General features: G+C 39.8%; 2 long non-coding RNA genes across 3 annotated transcripts in view; both read left to right on the top strand.

The window, feature by feature from the left end:
* The window catches only part of LOC146758664 (uncharacterized), a 93,689-nt gene that overhangs the window by 45,300 nt on the left and 26,495 nt on the right, over positions 1-21,894 (top strand). The gene's annotated exons all lie outside the window — the stretch shown is intronic.
* LOC146758666 (uncharacterized) lies at positions 8,533-17,298 on the top strand. The gene is made up of 2 exons (XR_014933745.1): positions 8,533-13,809; positions 14,520-17,298. It is a non-coding gene; the product is annotated as an uncharacterized LOC146758666 (long non-coding RNA).

Genomic DNA, 21,894 nt, shown 5'->3' with positions numbered 1-21,894 from the left:
GGCTGTTTCCCCTTGTCCTGTCCCCACACACTGCTGAAAAGAGTCTGGCCTCACCACTTTGCCCCCCACACCTCAGATATTTATAGGCCTGGACCAGATCCCCTCTCAGTCTTCTTTCCTCAAGGCTAAACAGAGTTCACTTAGCCTTTCTTCATAGGGGAGATGCTCCTGGCCCTTCACCATCTTAGTGGCCCTCCACTGGACTCTTTCCAAGAGATCCCTCTCCTTTTTGTACTGGGGAGCCCAGAACTGGACACTATCCTTCTATCCAGGATGAGATCTCTTTATAGTGTGGTTCTTAAACTGGCAAACAGAACTTTCTGTGGTATCCTGTTGCTGGACTCTTGCTGAGAGCAGAGGAGGTAGGAGATGCCTGCAGGAGGGAGGAGCACTGTGGGGAAATTCAGAAAGCAGAAGAGTCTGTGCTGCTGTGTACCAGGCTGGAGGACTGTACAAAGGAAACAGATTTTCTGGTGATCCAAAGGCATCTCTTCTGCTCCTTTCTCTACAGTCAGTCTGTATGATGACCTGTCTTTAAGACTTAGTTGTCTTCTGAAACTAGTTTCTCACCATAACACTTCTTTTTTATATGGGATAAAGGAAGAATTTAAAAATGACAATCTCTCTCTGTACTTATCAGCATTCTCTTGAAAGGCAGATTCTTCTGGGCACAATGTGTGGTGGTCCAGAAAGCAATTCATAAGTTCTCAGCGTACAAAATCCTGAAATATGCCTTCAGTTCCTCACAGAAGCAGTGAGAAGGTCTCATAATGTTTTTAACTCTGCTTTTGGAGTAATCACTGCTACTTTAAGCTAAACTTGGTCCCAGAGTGGTCAGAAAAGAGAGGCTTGATACTCTGATAATATTTTATACACCGAATGAAAGGTATATGCTGTCAAGAAGTCTTTCATGCCTGATCTACCGAAGTGAACTACAAAGTGCTTCTAAAGGACTGTCTCACATCTACTCAACTGAATGACCTTTACAATTGATTTCATTATCTAGGCAAGTTATTACTCTGACTTGCTCTGGATTAACTGTGACTCTGGAACTGATAGTGTATTCTTAACTCATAATGTTGTTTTAACCTTGTGGTTGCTGCAGCCAGTCAAGTAAGAAACAGGAAACCAGGAGAAATTACCAGTGGGAAATTGAAGAATTCTTTTGTTCATTAGCACTCTAAAGCTACATTGAAATGCATACATTGGCCGTAGATATTTATTAATTTAATTGCACTTAAGGAAGTAAGTGTTTGGTTCCTCTTATCAAAATATTATCTCTTCTGATGCTTCTATTACCCTATTGCACTCAACATACACTTCAGAAGTTGAGCAGACTGTGCTCTAACTTGGCATTATATGGAATGTTTCCCTATGAATTGCTGAGCAGCTAGATATATCATGGACTTTCTTGAAATCTAATCTTGTTATAGTGTTGTGTTCCATTACTGATTAATTGTTCTATTATTGATAGGACTGTGATCTCCACAACATATATTTGGTCCCAAATGTAGGTTCTTGGATGCTGAACAGGATCTGGCGTAGGTTTTTGTAAAGCACTACCTAAGAGGTTTGAGGCAAATGTAACATGTTCCTAGACAAACTCTTTAGGCCAGAGAAACTCCTAGTTAAGTATTGTGCACCCTACCATCTGTGTTCTGATCATCACTGAATGCAGAGGAAGGGAAGCCAACAAACAGTTGAGGTCATCCTATTAGGAGAAGACTGGCCATTGCTGATCTAAGCTATGCTGCAATAAACCTACTATGGATCAGCTAAGAAAGATGTTGGCAGCTTTTTTACTCACTCATGTCTGAAGAAATAATTAAGGTGAATGTTACTGGAAAGAGGAAAGTAATTGCTTGCCATTGTATGTCAGTTTACATTACTCTTTCTTCATTCTTAAAGTTTTGGTTGGAGAGGTAACGTGCTTTTTTCTTCCCCCTGACTTTCTTGCCTTTATATCTCTATGCTACAGATTTTCTCTTTTTAATGAAAAGTATAAAAAGAATTGAAAGTAAAGGATCGTCTTGATCCTTATTTCATAACTTTCTTTAACAGATTTTATTTATACACTCAGTGTGCTTGTGGAGAAAAGCTTCAGCCTTTCAAGTGCAAAGATAAATTCATGTTTGTATTTCTTTTGCAGAGGCTCTTCGCTAGAGATTTGTCCTGTGGAGAATACTTGTAATGAAAGAAAGTTCTTTGAGTTTGTCTTGTCCATAGCTCAAGGAAGGTTAGTCTTATATAAGGAAGTATCAGCCAAAGTACATTAAGTATGTGTTCCAGTCACATTTTAAAGCCATTATTTGAACAGAGTTTTGTATCTTGGGAATGTACTCCATGATGAAATGGGGTCTGGTGGATTTTTGACAAAATGACCAGAATTCATACATGTGAGACTGCTACAAAGTTTGATTGCATATCAGAGGAAAAGGGAAATACTTCAGTAGGAAAAGGCATCCAGACTTCAAGTGGAATGGGCAATTACTGGCCTTTAAACATTTGTTGAGAGTATTAAAATAAGACTGAATTCATTAGTGGATTTTTCTGCCTAGCGTGGTTCTTCATTCATGCTACGGATTTCCATCAGGCTTATGGTCTAGCTGGAAATCATTGTTTTATAGTAATCTTGTGGATCACACTTTAAAATCTTGAGGTGTAAAGAATACTGATAAAAGTCTTAGTACTGTCGGACTTGAATTTTTCTATTCCTTGTACAACTCCATCCTTTATTAAATTCCTGCTTTGGGCTCCATTATTCTCTTAGAGAAATTCAGCAAATCAAAGCATTGTTGAGATGTCTGAAAATGGCACTAACATTCTTGAATTTACCTGATATAGCTTTGAAGTACCAGAAAAGCAAACACCATACATATCTTCTATAATCTTCTACTGTTAATATCTGCTGAACCTGTAGAGTTTCATTATAACTGCTTCTTGCTTTTTACACAATTAATAAGCTGATTATCAAGCAAAGAGAGTGGGAGAAAAATGACCACTCTTTTGTGAGACGAACAAAATGACAGCATTCTTAGTTTTGCATCAGGTGTGATATATTTTGAATAGAATGGAACTATATGAACAGAAATTATGCTAATGAAATTATGAACAGAATGAAATAGGAACACATCACCTTGAGGTTACCACGTCATCTATGTGGGTGGATCAGTACATTTTAATAATGAGTGAATGAAGCTTTTTTCCCTATGATGAAAAAGAAACATCGGCATTTTTTATCCAGTGTGTTAGGACAATGTAAGGTAGATATGATGATTAAATATCTAAATGGAAATATCTCTTCATGGTTTGAATTTTCCTGGTCTTCCTCTTTTCTTTTGTGGTTTTGTTATTAATATAAACCCCATCTTTATGAAAAGCTAAATGTATAAATGCCACCCAACTAATGCTCAGAACAAGTACATGTTTTAGGAATGTTATTACCTTATCTTTATTGAGAACTAAATTTTCAGAATGTTTATGACATGCAAAAGTCACAGTATTTTGCAGATGAAGTAAAAGAACAAAACTCTACATTCTGCATCACAACTCCTGTCCAGTCACTGAGTATTTAAGGATGTTCACATGCTGCTTATTTAGCAACTTGTCTTTCTGATTCTATAATCAAAAGTAGCATTTAGAACATCTCTCCTATTGTAAGTGCTGAATCTTTCTCAACTGTAGTTTTGATAAGCAGCAAGGCAACTTTTAAGTCCATTGGTAATCGTGACTGTTCTGAAATTGATGGTAGTTCTGTGATGTCATATGTACTGAGACAAAGAATTACATGAATTGATTCTGTTTGTTGTTTTATTTCTTCTGTTATCTAAGCTGGCATTGGTAAGAAGTTATACAGTTATACGGGGAAACACCATGCACTGGACACAGAAATAAACAACATTTTAAAGTGTTCCCTAAATTCACTAAACAGGTTTGAATAGTGGCTTACATAAAACTGGAGAATGGCCATTAATTGACTGGAAAGCTACGAGAAAATGTGTATGATGGTTTCATTTAATCTGTTTGATATGGGACTATTTAAAAAACTAGTGAAAAAACTGAAGATTTCAGAGTAGTTCTGACATTTCTTTTCATACAAAAGAAATAAAGACTGGAAGAAAATACTACCAAAAAATCAAAGAATAATAGAGCAAGCTGTATAATCTTCATCTATGTAAGCAGAAATGAGAGCAGTTAGGCACTGCAACCAGACTGCCCAGGTTGACTATGGAAATCCTGTGGGTATTCATAGAGTGAGCAACCAGACTAGCTTTGCAGTGAGCTTTGCTTTGACTAGGGCTTAATCTGGATGACTTAGAGAGGAAGTTTTCAGCTGAAACCATACTGTGATTCCATGAAGGTAATACTCAATATTGCTGAAATTCTTCTGCACAGTTTGGTTTTGAGTTCATTAGTACCAAATACAGTCACACAGAGCCCCTAGCAGTCAGTCAGCAGTTTGAAGAACCCTCTAGTGGGACATGGTGCAGTGCTCTGTGCGCTGAGCTGGCTGTATGAGCCAGGTTGGTTATAAGCCAGCATATCAGCACTCTGAAGATCAGCCTTCATAAAGTGTAAACATAATTATTTGGTTGTGACCCACCTGAGCACTCTTCCAGAAGAAATACATTAAATACTCCTCATTAACTAGGATGCATATCACGGTCCAGTTCACTTTTTTCTTAGAGAGTTAGGCTTGTAATTGGCTTGTTTCAGGAACTGCAACAGCCATTTAGTGCAGGTAGAGGTTCATTAGTACTTTGCTAATTGCAATCAGTAAGTTTAAGGATAAAGAAAATTTACTGGAAAGTAATGTATCTGAACTAGCTTTCTGACCTCATTCCTGTTACTAGATAACATTAGACTCTGAAAATGTTGGCATCAAACTAGATAGTATGTAACCACTAGCTGTTAATTGCCTGTGGAGGAACGAGGTAGCCAACTTTGAATATTTTCCACGTTACTCTCTAAAAAGTCAAGTAATCTTACCGTCTGATGAGTCTCTGTACTGCTGTTAAGTAAAAGGAATTGATCAAAGGTTTTAAACAAGTTTCAAAGGGATTTTTCTGGACTATCAGCAACCATAGCTGACTAATATCTCTTTCCATTCGTTATAGCCCTAGGGGCTATCTGTGTTCATGAACACATTTATTTTCAAATAAAATAAATGCATATAGTTGAGTAACTAAAATGGTTTCTCTAGTGATGCTTCTGTTTAAGTGTCTCCACTGCCAGCAAATCAGAAAGAAAAGTAATGCTAAAACCCAATATGTTTCTAGTATGTTATCTTAGGAGTTCCCCTGGAGCCTTCCAGCAGAGGTGGCTGACCTGTTTGGCAGGGCAGGATGAGCGTTTCCTCCACACAGTAACCCACCCATGCATGTGATTTTACAAGATTAATGTTCCTGTGAAAAGTAACAGAAGAGAGTTGAACAGAGCAGTATTGGCTGATTTTGCTTGAATCCCCTCTCCACAAGTTGAAGATGTTTACCATGATGTTGCCAGCTAGAGACGGTGACTCATTTCACTCTTGTGCTGCCGTATAACAGCTCTCTAAACAGAAATAGCTTTTTCTTTTGATGGCTGGCTGAAAGATAACTCTCAGCTGATGCAAATCAGTGCAATGCTATTGTGATATACACCCTCTTTGAAGTAGTAGTAAGGTAAAGGACAGCCAATTATGCTGAATAATTGCTACTTTAAATTGAAAGCAAATGGAGGATAATGAGAAAGTAGGAATATCATTGCCAACTGTTGCCTCTTTCGTTCCTCCTCCTGCCACTCTATGATTTCTGTTTTCCTGAACATCTGCTATTCTGTTTGATGACAGTTTGCTTTGCTTTTACCCTAGTATCATACGGGATCTTGTATCTGAGTATGTAAGGAGAAGATAGCACTGTTTAAAAATTAAATTGTATATAAGTAATTTGAATATGTATTTTTAAAAACATAAGCAACTAAATCATTCTTTGGAACCAGGTGTCCTTAAAGGATGTTTATTCCTGTGATCACCTTCTAATGGATAACATTGCAGATATTTGCTATTACCTGATATACTAAGCATGATTTCTTAACAAATAAAACAAAATAAAGGGTAGTCAGCATGTGAAATAAATATGGTTTATTGCTTAGTGCTTTTTTCTAAAGCTTCTGCAGTTACATATTCATGTCCTCTTGTGCAAATATGCAGATGAGATGACAACACTTGATTGGGATTGTCAACTGTTTCTTTTATTCTTTTTTTCCAAAGAAAATCTTTTAGAGCTTTCTTTTCTTCTCCGAAGCTTTCTTCTGTTGTTATCGTGATAACAGTGAATTGAGAAAGAATATTTCTTCACAATTTAAACAGGCAATTACGACCTGACTTTGGTATCTTTCTTGGTTCACGTGCACATTTTTACTACTGACAAACTGGTTCCACAGATCTGAGTATCCATGACTGCTGAGTATCCAACCGTATCTGTTCTTGGAATTGCAAAGATAATTTGCACCTTTAAGAGAGGGATACATCATATTTACCTCTTGGAAATGATTGAAGCAATGTAAGAGAGAAAAGGATACTTATTTGATTAGAGATATACACAAGCACTACCAAGCACCAGCATTAGTAACCTGCAAGCTAGTGCTGTCCTTTGGGAAATTAATAGCAAGGAAAAGCTTTCAGAGAAAAAGCTTTTAGCAAAAGCTTGCCTTGTGGCCTCTGGTCTTACTTAGTCTAACTCAACCTCATGAACTGGACATGAATTCACTGGAATTAATTCTTAGTTTTAAGAAGACGTGAAGTTTTTTTCTTCTTCCTGCCCTTGTTATAGATGTGTGCATTTCAGCCCCCATGAACTCTTAACTTTATACTGCCTGGTGCCCTCGTCAATCGTGGAATAATATCTTGTCACTCTTTCCCAGAACCACAGCCACCAGTTATTAGGATAATATTTACAGTTTTAGCAGCCTTTCTAACCCTGACAGGCATTAAAGAATAATCCCATAAGTTCAGAAATGGCCTTCTCACTTATGGCATATTATTCCTGTTTACTTCCTGGTTGTTCTCTCTCCTCCCTGGCATACCTTGCACATGTGAACCTCTTGAACTTTCTTTATCCTGAATATATGGGTGAGTAGAGTGTAAACAATTCTTAGGGGGTATGGGGAGAAGGTTTATCAAATATACTGTGCAGTGCCTATGCTTATATGCAGAAATGCTTTTGGTTTTAAAATATCAACAATAAATTAAGTCAGGTGCTACAATGTGAAAGGTTTACCACTGTTCTCTTGTGAGAGATCTGATTAGTATGTCTTAGTTGGTAAAATAGTGGATATTCCTATGTAGTGCACTTTCAGCTTCCTTTCTTAGCATTAAGATTTTTTATTTTATTTTATTTTGCCACAGTTTGTCATGAAAAGCTAATATCACACTATTTGTCTTTGAAGTCCAGAAGTTACCCATCTTAACCTTTGCACTGTCTCATCCTCGTGGCTGGGATTTTCATGACTACAACATTAAGCTTACTGCAGTAATATCTCTTGTGATAGGTAAATCAGCTTCACACATACAGTTCCCAAGCAAACCGTCTCCTTTAAGGTTGGGTTTCCCCATATCCATGCTGAGTGGATATTCCAAGAGCCAAGGGTTTGAATAATTTCTCTGTCTAGGCTGTGCTGATGAGAAGAAAGCTTGGCCATTATTTGAAGACAGTCTGTTTTCGTAGCAATGCATGAATCAGAAGAAAAACAGAACACCTGAAACAGTCGAATTTTTTAAATGCTAAGTTAGATATCTTCGTGTGGTCTCACCCCATTGGCATTCTTAACTGAGGGCATAAAACTAAAGTTGAGAAGTTTTGAAGGCATACTTTAAAAGCCTCAGGGACTTGAACAAAATGCCAAGTAATGATGAAATAATGAGGCTGTCTGTGATTCTGACAGTAAAATCAGAAGCAAAAAAATAAGAAAATAATGTGGATGGGAATTCTGGTTGGATAGTGAGATTGAGTAGAAGGTATATTCTTGTTGAAGCACTACTTGGAAACTGTACATTGTGTGTGTGTGTGTGTGGAGGTGGTGGTGGGGGGGGGAGGGTGTTGAAGATGAGGTGTCCATCTGGACATTGGACTTCCTAGCTGTCAGCTTAGACAAACTGTGTGTCTTACTTGGTGAGCTGAAGACTTCTTTTGAACAGTGTTCTGTAATAGAAAACAATTATAAGATCCATTTAGTCTTGCAGATTCAATCTGTGACAGGATCTTTGCAAACAGAAAACAAGAAATCCTGATGTTTCTTCTATTGCCTCTAATCTAGTCACAAGATGGGTTTCTGAGCAGTTCCATATCGTGCTGCATCCTTTTAAATCAGGCATGGAAGAGAGAGCACTGGGAAAATCAGTGGGTTGAATAAAAGGCAGTGGAAACTGCACTGAGAAGCAGACAGAGAGTTTTCAGAAGTATGCCTCAGTGTATGATTTTTCTAGAAAAAAGCAGCAGAAATAAAAAGGGACCTCCAGATGGGTAGTTGATATAAAAATGTGTTTTATTGCTTTCATGTGATTTAGTGTGATTTTTATATTACTGAGGGTAAAGCAGATCTAGTGAAATTATTTCTGTTTTAAAAGCATTAGCAAAAAAGACCAAACCAAAACAATGGCATCAGACATGTTAGAGTCACAGTGGAACAATGAGTAAAGCATGATAGGTAGAGGATTGCTACTTTTATTTCTAAAATTACATGTGAAGTCTTTCCACTAGGATTAGGTGTTAAGATTGGAGGCAGCCGGGGCTGTGGTGATCTTGCCCCGGTGATTGAGTTCGTGATCTGAAGGAATGTGAGCCTGGTAAAGAGTGCAGTCAAGACCCTGAACTTTGGGAGAGCAAACTTCAGGCTGTTCAAGGAATTATTGGACAGTGCCTCCTGGGAAACTGTCCTTAGAGACAGAAGAGTGGAGCAAAGCTAGCTGCTCTTTAAGGATGCCTTTCTGAGAGCGCAAGAGCTCAGTCTCTCAGAATAAGAAAGCAGGGAGAGAAGGCAGGAAACTGGCATGGCTTGGCAAGGACCTGCTAGGCAAACTGAGGGAAAAGAAAGGCATTGTGGAAATAAGGGTGTGACAGCTGGAGAGAATACAGGGGTACTGTCGGGACTTGCAGAGAGGAGATTAGGAAAGCCAAGGCAAAGATGGAATGAACTTGGTGAGGGATGTTAAAAACAAGGATTGTATAGGTATGTTGGCCAGAAAAGGCAGGCCAAAGAGAGCATACCTCCCTCAGTGAGAAAGGAGAACTGACTACTATGGATATGGAGAAAGCACTAGGTACTGGATGAGTTCTTTGCTTTGGTCTTCACTGGCAGACAAGATTCTTGTCTCAGAGAGCAAGCCTGATGCCGATTTGTGAGACTGAATGTATACAAGTCTATGAGGATGTGTGACACAGATCCCAGGGCCCTAAAGGAGCTGGGTGAGTTGGTTGCCCAGGCAGACCTAACCAGAAATGTGAAGCAATTGCTTTTCATAGAGAACTTTTCTAGTTAGAAACATACAACCATATATTAAATATATACTACTCTCTTCAATTGACATAAGAACCTGAGAGTGGAGCAATCTAATGACACTTTTTTCAGAGGAATACTCCCTGAGTGACCATCTCAATACAATCATCCATACAGATTTCCTGGGTGATGTGACTTCTGAACACGGCTCTTCATAAGCACTAGCAAAAAAATACCTAAAATATACCAGATGTGGTATTATTTCATCTAGAGACAGTGGTGAATGTACTTGTGACAATGTGATGCTGTTGACTGTGGAACAAGTATGAATGTGTTTAGTTGGAGTGTTGTTTTGATAGTCTTAGATTTCACTGAGTCACTCGTGAATGTTTTCTTGGCCCAGCCTTTGCAATTTTAAAACAAAGTCAATGGATCCCATATTTCTCCTTGGTAAAGGAGGCAAACATACATTTTTTTTTCTGTTCGTGACAAAGTAAATTCCATAGAAAGAAGACTGAGATGAAAGTGGCCCAAAGGGCAATTTTGATTAAAAAATAATCCAAGAAGTATGTAATTTACATTGTAGAATTCAGTAGAGAATGATTTCTATTTATTTTGAATTATCTGATGGTGTTGTGTATATGGAACACTGTTCCCTGTAAGATTTTGTCAAAACCATACTAAAACCAATAAGAAGAGTCTCTGAATGTGACAGGTGCCCTAGGAACTGCTGCCGCCTTGTTCTGCACGCCAAGGCATGACAACAAATTACTACCTCTAGCCAGCAGTGAGGAAGAGAGCAACCTCTGCAGGTCATGAGGAGCGTGGTGTTTCTTTGCTGAGATTTTGCAGGGTAACAAATGGTTCACTGAAGGTCAGATAATCTCTGAGCTGAGAATTGTGCAGCAGAACCCGGATCTGTCGTGCATAAACTGTACATGAAGCTCCTTACAGCATTTTAGAGTGAGTTGGCTCATTTATCCACATTGGCAGCTGTCACACCAACATGCATTTTGTGTGGGTTGCTTTTTCATTTTGAATTTGTTAATATTTCATATTTGAGAAGTTGGTTAACATTAGCATAGCGGAAAGAAAGTTGCTTTAAGTTTTCAGTAGAATATGAATTATGCTCAGCTAAAATGCACTTTCTGAGGAGCCTTCTGATTTCTTCTGAGAGGAGGAAATAAGCTGGATGGTTAATAGAGAGCTGTAGCAATTGGAATCTCTGAGGAGTTAGACTGGTACACAAAATATTTCATTCTGATACGGCTTTAAATGTGTTTTCCACTGATCGCCAATATGGTTTACTCTGGAAATACAGTCTCTTCCTTAAGCAGAAGAGATCATCTAAAACAAAGACACAGCAATAATATTAAGGTAGAGTGTTGTCTCCATTTGAAAGAAACAACCCCCCTGTCAGGACGGTGCCATCTTAAATGAAGTATGCTTATATTCTCCTATTTTTGTGTTCATTATTTTTTTGTCTGGAATACCCAGATGGAATAACAGTTCTGCACTGATTTATACGTACACCCTTTCCCTACACCATTTCAAGTGATTCTTAACACTTAACTCATCAGAAATATAATTCCTGTGTCTATAAAAGAGGTAGCTGATTTAGCTGTCCTTGAAGTGCTTTTTTAATTTTGAAAACCTTCATCAAAAAAGACCCATTAGGAATATTAGAGAGAACCTTTGCCATCCAAAAATGAAATGACAAAAGTGTAAGTTTTACTATTGAAATGCCTAATTCTTATCTAACCTCAGTTTTATGGTTTTTAACCTCTAATGAGGAAAAAACAAACAACATGCAAACAAACAAAACAACCAGTGCATTCTGGTGAAGGAGTATTTCACCAGAAATCTAGTGTAGAAAGACAGGGATGCAAAATTACAATCCAGACATGGAAGAAATGCTAACTGAAAGTTTTCAGCTACCCATTTCTGCTTATGCTTTTAACAGAGTCTTAAAGTACTTAAATCTACTCAAGTTTACCTGTTTTTTCTTTCATGCTTGCTCAGATCACTTAGTATTAAATATTGTTAGCATCAATGGGAATTTAGGTACCAAGCAGAAAATACATCCCAATGGATTCTGCATCCGAGTTTTTAGCCAGTATTTAATGAATTTTATTTCTATTTATTTTTTATGATACCTTCTATTATTAATAGTGTTCTCAAAATAAGCTAATGAGATGTAATAGATTTGCATAGTTATGAAGTCTGATAAGTTATTCATGGAGATGGCACACAGAATGAAGAATTGGCATTAATTCTGCTAGAAGTTAACTGAGGGTACACGCTGCTCCTCAGTGTCTGCTTTAGGGCTCTTTCTCCATCAGTCTTCAGTGAAACAAAAAAGGAGGGGAATATTCCACTTAGCAAAAGTTTCGTGAATGTAGTGCTTTGTAAAGTAATTGTCAAATAACTTTGGCACTTAAATAACTGATATTTGATTGTACAGTTGTTGAAACACAAGACATAGTGAAATCCTGGTTAGAAGAACTGCTGACAGATGTGTTCTAGATGTAGGTGAGTAGTGAAATAGTAGTAGGTGATCTGAAACTGGAAAGGGTTCAGACCTGGAATTATTGTTTAGATTGCAAAAGGGAATAAATAATCTTTGACGGCCCTATTTGGTTTATTTTGGTAGCTCTTCATAATCAGTTTTTAACAATTACTAGAAGAGTTTCTTAGTTTTCTGTACAGATAGAGACAGATACTTAAATAATGTAGTATTTGGAACAGAAAACTGGATTCAGTTTTTAATGGGGCATGTTACAGACTGCCAATGGAGACTGCTGATTTTCATTCTGATCTATCCCTGCATACTTGGACAACAGTCACATTTTTTCCTGAATTCACAAGCAGCAGAAAATACAGGTAAGGCTTTGCCTGAAATACACATGAAACCATCTCTTCTACTCAACATCAACATCTACCTGAAAACAATTCTTTCAGTTAGAAAGGAAAATAATGTTCTGACCTCTTTCTCTTTCCTCCCATTCAATTGCCGACATCCATAGATATCCAGCTATGTGCTGTAGAGGCTTTTATAACTAAATTAGCTATAGAAATAGGAATAGCCTGCAGAGAGACTAAAGCAAAGCTAGGAATATTTGTACTTCTCCATGTAACAAATGTTCTGAATTCTTCTCTCAGTTATGCAGGTTATAGTCTTTTTGTTCAAGGACTTTGAAATGTGCTGATTTAAATGGTTGTTTCGTTTAATAATATGGTGTCACTCCAGTTCATTCATCTGCTTTTTCTAAAAAGATGAAGGTGATTGAAATTAGATTAAATTGTAAAGCCTTCTGCATTGTCACAACTGATTTCCTCTCCTTGTGCTGTTATAGCTCTGGACATACACATCATCCTTAATGCTTCAATTGGAGATGAACATGTTTCTGATAACTGGCAGTTTACACTTTGGCTACACCTATCTCACTTTAACAATAGACTGCAAACACTGGTACATTTCTACATTATTTTTATTGCACCAGAGTGAGGAAAAATTCTCTTCTTGAATTATTTATTTTCTCTGGAACCTTAGTTTGAATTCCCAGTATGGATACAATCATTTGGTACAGACAGAAAATTCCCTTACAATCCATGTTTTCACTCAGAAAGACTTATTATACATGAAGGATATCACAAATCAGAGAGCAATGTGGTGCAAGAGATGTGACGTGCATGTTTCCTCCTCATTGTTACTTTACACAGTTTGCACAGAACAAAGTACTTTCTAGTCAGCTGAACACACAACCACCACCAGTGAAACAGAAGTGTCAGCCTATTGTAAATATTGTTTAGAAAAAATGTAGTGTCATTCTGTTGGAAATATCCTCAATAATTTTTGGTCAGGACGGTATCTCTGATAAAAGCAGTTTTTATTCACGATTGCAATGGCGGGCGCCCTGATAGCAGAAGCGCACTTATGGACATGTTGTTACAGTTTTTATACTTTTTCTCCCATATGTTTTCCCCTCCTGTTTCCCCTTTGATTGGGTATTCCAGGTTACAACTTTACTCGAGATTTGCATTACATTCCGACATTTGTTGATTCTCGCGTTATCTTGTGATAGTCAGTCGCCATCCCGCTGGTTTTGTTTCCAAGATGTCTCGGTACTCCTATCGCATTGATATGTTGATTTCCTTCAAAGCTTCTTTCATTCTGTCCCAGAGACCTTTGTTAAACAAAGAGCCCGGGGGGAGGGATGATTCCAGTCCTTCCGGATATCTCTTCAGGCACATCCTAAGGTATGTCACGACTTGTATATTTTTACAATGCGTACAACAAAACACTAAAACATACATTGTTGCTAGTTTATACAGGCATATTGTTAGTTCTATTTCAGACAGCTGGACAGACAGGAGCTGCAGTCTTTGTACGTAATAACTTCTACCTAATAACTACAAACTGCTTCACTTATATAATGAGACCTTGAAATAAAATATTCTTATCTTATTCTAAATGCAGAAACAACATTTGATCCCCACAATTCTTTGCCTCCAAGTTCCAAACTTGCCGGATGTTGGAAATATCCTCAATAATTTTTGTCAGGACGGTATCTCTGATAAAAGCAGTTTTCATTCGCGATTGCAATGGCGGGCACCCTGATGGCAGAAGCGCACCTATGGACATGATGTTACAGTTTTTATACCTTTTCTCCCATATGTTTTCCCCTCCCCTCTCCCCTTTGGTTGGGTATTACAGGTTACAATTTTACCCGAGGTTTGCATTTGTTAATTACATTCTGAAATTTGTTAGTTCACTTGCTATCTTGTCAGTCGCCATCCTGCTGTTTCTGTTTCCAAGATGTCTTGGTACTCTTATCGTATTGATATGTTGATTCCCTTCAAAGCTTCTTCCATTCTGTCCTTCTGTCCTAGAGGCCTTTGTTAAACAAAGAGCCCGGGGGGGGGGGGGGTGGGGGGTGTGTGTGATTCCAGTCCTTCCCGATATCTCTTCAGGCACATCCTTAGGTATTTTTACAATGCGTACAACAAAACACTAAAACATACATTGTTGCTAGTTTATACAGGCATATTGTTAATTATTTTAACTTCTCCTCTTTGGATCCTTTATTACTCAGGTTTTATTTGTCCAGCACCAAAAACCAGTAGTTCTATTTCAGACAGCTGGACAGACAGGAGCTGCAGTCTTTGTACCTGTGACTTCTACCTAATAACTACAAATTGCTTCACTTATATAATGAGACATTGAAATAAAATATTTTTATCTTACTCTAAATGCAGAAACAACATTTGATTCCCACACTGGATGACACTGATTGTACTGGTAACAGTGACATGCCTTCTCACTGAGAAGAATCCAACCATATGCATGCTGAGATCTTGACTCTTTGTTATCCAACTGGAAGAATACTTCTCAGTGCCAGAAGATAACTAGACTCAATTTTGCAAAAGTAGGTAGCTCGGACCTAGTGATGCAAGTTACATTATTAACTGTGCATTTCTGTACATCTCCATTTGTTACTTCATAAATCTAAAAATTTCAAAAATTAAGGTTTTTCCAGTCACTGTCTGATGTATCTGTGATTTTTTTTTTTTTTTGTAGGACTTCTGGTTCTTTTTGAAAAATCAGTGTAGGGAGAAAAGGAAAGTAACTGCATATGTTGATTTTTGAAATGTATAGTGAGAGTTCATTCAGGGAGGAACTTTATAATAGTGGCAGAAGCTCTATGCTGATATGCTGAGTTAAATTTAAAAAGGCTTAGATTGTTTTCATTTCATTTTTACTATTAATTGAGAAGGTAATCTTCTTTGATTCCTTGTTATGCAGTAAAAAGTTTCTTTTCCATATGGAGTACAGAAGAGACCACAGGGTATTTTATTGCATAGAACAGATCTAGCGTACTTGGAAGGAAAAGTAGGATGTTAGATAATTTGAACCTGATCTGAAATTTCAAGAGATATCTGACAGGGCTTGAAAGAATAAATTAGGAAATCTACCTATCTTCATCTGGATTGATTTTCATACCTTCTATTTCATTTTTCTCTGTGTTCCTTAAGTCTTCCTGAAGACCAAATTAACAAAAGAATTCAAAGTGAGTCTTTGAATTAGAAAAGACCCTTAAGATCAAGTGCAAGCATGCTTGTAGGCAAACAGCAGTCATGTAGTCCATTGTGATGCTGGCTTTTGTCAGATGAACTCAAACCAACTGTAGAATCAACAGTCTGCTTGGTCCAGCAGACTCACTTCCTGTTCCATCCAAAGGGAGACAATTTAGTAGCAGAAAAACCTTAAATTAAAAAAATTAGAAAGTTTCAGAAAAGCTAAAGCTGCTGTGTTTTTAATTAAATTCCCCTTCTGTTTCCACATGCTTTAGTAATTTGAGGTTAAGAAAACAGGCATTTGAAATAAAATCCAGAAAGTTGAAAAAATCTCAGATATTCTCAGGAATTCCGAGTAAATGATAGATACTAATTGTTTCTTTTTTAAATATGAATTTGAGGAATGAACAAATTAACTATCAAAAGGAAGCTGCTGGTTTGTTTAGTGGTTGGTTGGACCCAGCTGCTAAAAATCACAATATGCACAGGCTGCTCCATGAACTGTTAGTACTTGCTTAATCACATTAACTGAAGACATTAATGCTTTAGTGCCCTTTTGGTTATTGTGACACAAAAGCTAGCATATAACAGGCATATGTGTACCTTTTGTATAGCTGTGATCTGTACAAAAGAGGGTTCAGAGCACCCAATTTGCCTAATATTGTCTTTCAGCTTTTATATATAAAACACCTTCTGACTAGCAAAAAGAATGTTATGGATTTTGTTGAAGCAAAAAATATTTTTGTGAGGTTTTCTCTTTAAATTCTGATTTAATCTTCTAAAGCTATTTAGAGTACATATCCTTTAATAAATGAATTTCCTGTATTAATTATGCACTGTTATTTCTCAAGGTGAAAGGGGCATGCTGAAAATACTAATTCTGAAATTAAGTATCCTGTCTTCAGACTAAGACAGCACTGAGAGGTGTGGACATGGAAAAATGCTAGGTGGGATGCACAGGAGAGCAAATGTAGCCCTAATACTTCACCTTAGACTTTCAAGCTTGAGTTGCCTCAGTGAAATTACTGAAGGGCAGAAAATGTAGGTGACATAAAAAGTGATATTCAGAAGTGCTTAAGGAAGCCCAGGCACTTTTCTCCATGGGAAAATATATGGTGTGCAGGGTTGTTTTCATGTAACTCTACATCATGTTTGGTCACAGAATCATAGAATGGCCTGGGTTCAAAAAGACCACAGTGCTCATCCAGTTTCAACCCCCTGCTGTGTGCATGGTCGCCAACCACCAGACCAGGCTGCCCAGAGCCACATCCAGCCTGGCCTTGAATGCCTCCAGGGATGGGGCATCCACAGCCTCCTTGGGCAGCCTGTTCCAGTGCATCACCACCCTCAGGGTGAAAAACTTCCTTCTAATGTCTAACCTAAACCTCCCCTGTCTCAATTTAAAACTGTTCCCCCTTGTCCTATCACTGTCCACCCTTGTAAACAGCTGTTTCCCCTCCTGTTCATACGTTCCCTTCTAGTACTGGAAGGCTGCGACGAGGTCTCCCTGCAGTCTTCTCTTCTCCAAGCTAAACAAGCCCAGTTCCCTCAACCTTTACTCACAGGAGAGGTGCTCCAGCCCTCTGACCATCTAAGTGGCCTCCTCTGGACCCACTCCAAGAGCTCCACATCCTTCCTGTGCTGGGGTCCCCAGGCCTGGATGCAGGACTGCAGATGGGTTCCCACAAGAGCTGAGCAGAGGGGGACAATCACCTTCCTCTCCCTGCTGGCCACCCCTTTTTAAAGGCAGCCCAGCACACAGTTGACCTTCCAGGCTGCAGGCGCACACTGCTGGCTTGCGTCCTGCTTCTTGTCCACCAGGACCCCCAAGTCCTTTTCTGCAGGGCTGTTCTCAAGGAGATCTTCCCCCAGTCTGTATAAATACTTGGGATTGCCCTGACCCAAGTGCAACACCTTGCCCTTGGCCTTGTTGAACATCATTGGGTTCGAATGGGCCCGCTTCTCCAGCCTGTCCAGGTTCTGTATGCAGAATGAAGATCCAACATCTGTTAAATGAGCTAATTTATTTCAGTGTGTTGGATTCATTTTAACGTGAAATATTAAGAAAAGTAATTAAAAAGTGCTGTCTTTTGTTGCCATATATTCAACTCGCTCATAAGGAGATGATAACAAGTTTAAAATTCCTTGAAAAAGGAACAAAATATACAGAACATTTGCCATTGGTTCTTGTTCTTTGAAACTCCTTGCTAGTAATGTTGTGTTTCAGATGACAAAATTGCAGTTTAGGGCAGTGTTTGCCATGGAAACACCTGTGCAATGAGTTATTCCGGCTGTGACTGAGGAAAAGCAGAAAGTTCACATAATTTTGACATAACATGGCAGAACAGGATATTTTCATTATAGGTAGTCTGGATAATTTAAATTTATGCCTCCTCTGAATGAAGTGCACTGTGCTGTTAAATAACTTTAGATTTAGTTGATGGGCAAAACTCCCACTGATTGAAGGTTCACTGTATTTGTATCATTACAGACAAACAAGAACGAGAGACTCACTGTGCATTCTGATCCAGAATTGCTTCACCTTATGTCTTGGATAATGAGATATTGATTTTCACAGAGCAGGTCATGTCAGAGGAAAAATGAGAGATTTACTTGCAATTATAAAAGTCATTTACATTTGAAAATGGGGCAGTTTTCCTTTCTGCACAGGAGGTAGTATTCTTTAGCTAAGCGTTTATCACAGTTCCCAGGATTTGATACAGTGGAATATAAAACTGAAAATAGGAGGACTCTTTATAAAAATATATGTATTTATTTTCTTAAGTCTGAAATATTTGTGATGAAGTGCTACTTAAATATGTCTTCAAACTGTTATGCAGGCATGATAGATGGAGTCCGTTAAATACTTAATGTCTCAGAGTTACAACCATAAGTCAAAGGAACTTTGTACTAAAAGCTAGCAATGCTTTCTTGTTTCAACTGCTTTTAGCAGTCTTTTCAGATGACCTATTACTGCTGAAACAGCAGAAAACATAATGTTGAAGATACTCTTTCCTTTTTATGAGCACAACATTAGTAATTCCAAAACTCAGTTGTCTACTCTGAGTAAAATCAAAATCTACTTTTCTGGGCTCTTTGGCAGCCTTTCTCAGGCAGGAGTAGGAGCCCTGCAAGGTGAGTGCAGGATCCTGCTGTGCTGGACCTGGCCAGGGGAGGTATGGTACTATGCTCTGGATTTCTGACTGGAGCTGTGTTGTTACTAGGAATAGGCAGGACATGGGAGGAGTTTGGTAGAATGGGGGCAAGGCTTTCGCTTATCAATAGCACATTGCAAAGGAAGAAGCTCTTGGAATTCCAGACCTGATATCTTCAGATAAGAAACTGGAGCAATCACCACAAAGAAAAACTTATCCAGACAGACTTGACTATACACTTTGCATGCCCAAGAAGGAGTGAAAAAAAAGAAAACATTCAAGGAACGTCTAGAGCAAGTTAGTGGACCTGCTCTGTGGAATCATGAGTGTGCATATTGTGTAGTATAAATATGACTGCTTGAGAGACACTAGTTGTGCAGTTAGGGTGGTGCAAGCCCCCCAGTGTGCCGGTGTGTACACCTTAAATAAACTACCTTACGAATGCTGTTCTGCAGGTCATCAGAGCTTTCTCTGTTTCTCTTTCTCCCCTCACAGTGAGTATGCTATGAGGTGGTGCAACATGGGGAGGGTACATACATGGGAAGCTCATCTGAATTGGCTGAAAGGATGTTCAAAGTCACACAACACCATGCTTGTCAGAAGTGTGGAGGATTTGGTCTTTCCAAGGGAGCCATTGCTCAGAGTCTGGCTGGGTGTTGGTCTGCCGGTGGGAGATGGTGAGTGACTGTTTTGACATAGCTTTTTTCCTTCACTTCTTAAGCTGTCTTTGTCTTGATCCATGAGTTTCCTTGCTTTAGCACTCTGATTCTCTCTTCCATTCCACTGCAGAGAGATGAGAAAACCATGGAGTGTGTGCTTTGCTTGCAAGGCTCAGCCCATTGCACCCAGCAGCATTTCCACAAGGCCCTGGTAGTTATCACCTCTCTCATCATTATGCGTAAATAATAGAAGGGAATGAATTAAGAGTTCACAGAATCACAGAATCACAGAATTATCAAGGTTGGAAAAGACCTACAAGATCATCTAGTCCAACCATTACCAATACTTCTCAGCTAAATCATATTCCTCAACACAACATCCAAACGTTTCTTGAACACTCCCATGGTCAGTGACTCCACCACCTCCCTGGGCAGAACATTCCAATGCCTGACTACCCTTTCTGAGAAGTAACACTTCCTAATGTCCAGCCTGAATCTCCCCTGGTGCAGCTTAAAACCATTCCCTCTAGTTCTGTCACTGATCACACGAGAGAAAAGGCCAACCCCCAGCTCACTACAACCTCCCTTCAGGTAGTTATAGAGAGCTATAAGCTCTCCCCTGAGCCTCCTCTTCTCCAGGCTGAACAATCCCAGCTCTCTCAGCCGCTCCTCATAAGGCCTGTGCTCCAGACCCCTCACCAGCTTCGTAGCCCTCCTCTGAACACGTTCCAGGGCCTCAATATCTTTCTTGCAGTGAGGCGCCCAAAACTGGACACAGTACTTGAGGTGCAGCCGCACCAGTGCCGAGTACAGGGGGACAATTACCTCCCTGTTCCTGCTAGTAACACTGTTTTTGATGCAAGCCAGGATGCCATTGGCCTTCTTGGCCACCCAGGCACACTGTCGGCTCATGTTCAGCCGAGCATCAATCAGTACCCCCAGGTCTGTTTCCTCCGCACAGTCCTCCAGCCACTCCGCCCCAAGCCTATAGCACCGCCTGGGGTTGTTGTGGCCAAAGTGCAGAACCCGGCATTTGGTCTTGTTGAACCTCATCCTGTTGGCTTCAGCCCAGCTCTCCAGCCTATCCAGATCCCTCTGCAGGGCCTCTTTATCCTCAGGCAGATCGACACTCCCTGCCAATTTGGTGTCATCCGCAAGCTTACTGAGGGTGCACTCCATGCCCTCATCCAAGTCATCAGTAAAGATGTTGAAGAGGACAGGCCCCAGCACTGACCCCTGGGGAACACCACTCATGACTGGTCTCCAACTGGATTTAACTCCATTTACCACCACTCTCTGGGCCCGGCCCTCCAGCCAGCTCCTTACCCAGCTGAGAGTGTACTCATTCAAGCCACAGGCTGCCAGCTGTTGCAGGAGAATGGCATGGGAGACAGTGTCGAAGGCTTTGCTGAAGTCTAAGTAGAGCACATCAACAGCTTTTCCTTCATCTATCAGACGGGTCACAGGGTCGTAGAAGGAGATCAGATTGGTCAAGCAGGACCTGCCCTTCACGAACCCATGCTGGTTAGGTCTGATCTCCTGGTCATCCCACACCTGCCGCATGATCTCCCTCAAGACAATCCATTCCATTCCCTTCCCTGGCACCGAGGTCAGGCTAACAGGCCTGTAGTTCCCCAGATCCTCCTTACAACCTTTCTTGTAAATGGGAGTCACGTTGGCAAGCCTCCAGTCTTCCAGGACCTCACCCGTTAACAGGGAGCGCTGAAAGATAATGGAAAGCGGCTCAGCGATCACCTCCGCCAGTTCCTTCAGCACTCTCGGGTGAATCTCATCCGGACCCATGGACTTGTGGCAGTCCAGTTGGAGTAGTAATTCCCTGACCACTTCTTCAAGAATCACAGGGGGTTCAGTCTGCTCCCCAGCCGAGACTACCAAGTCAGAGCATGGGGAGCCCTGGGAACAACCAAGATGACTTTTAAAGACAGACGTAAAGAAGGCATTTAGAACCTCTGTCTTTTTCTTATCCTCTGTGATCACATTCCCAGCCTCGTCCAGTAAAGAATGGAGATTCCCCTTTGTCCTCCTCTTACAGTTGATGTATTTGTAAAAGAGTTTCCTGTTTGTTTTTATCCCAGTGGCCAGCTTAGATTCAAGTTGGGCTTTTGCCTCTCTGATTTTCCCTCTACACATCTTAACAGTCTCTTTGTAGTCATTCTGAGTTGCTCTTCCCTCCTTCCACAGGCAGTAGATTCTCTTTTTTTTCCTGCAACCTTAAGAACAGCTCCCTATTCATCCATGCCGGTCTTCTTCCCCGCCGGCTCATTTTGCAGTTCAGGGAGACCGCCTGCTCCTGCACCCTTAACACTTCCTTCTTGAAGAGCAACCAGCTCTCTTGGACCCCTTTGTTCACTAAGACTGAATGCCAGGGGACTGCCCCTACTAGTCTCTTGAACAATTCAAATTCCACCCTCCGGAAGTCCAAGGTAGCAGTTTTACTATTCCCCCTCCAAGCTCCACCATGAATTGAGAAATTTATAATTTCATGGTCACTCTGTCCAAGGCAGCCC

This window comes from Coturnix japonica, chromosome 13 (genome assembly GCF_054131305.1).
Source record: "Coturnix japonica strain WE chromosome 13, WE-NBRP24, whole genome shotgun sequence".
NCBI lineage: Eukaryota > Metazoa > Chordata > Aves > Galliformes > Phasianidae > Coturnix > Coturnix japonica.
The sequence above is the reverse complement of the archived record's forward strand: the minus strand, read 5'-3'. Positions and strand labels throughout refer to the sequence as shown.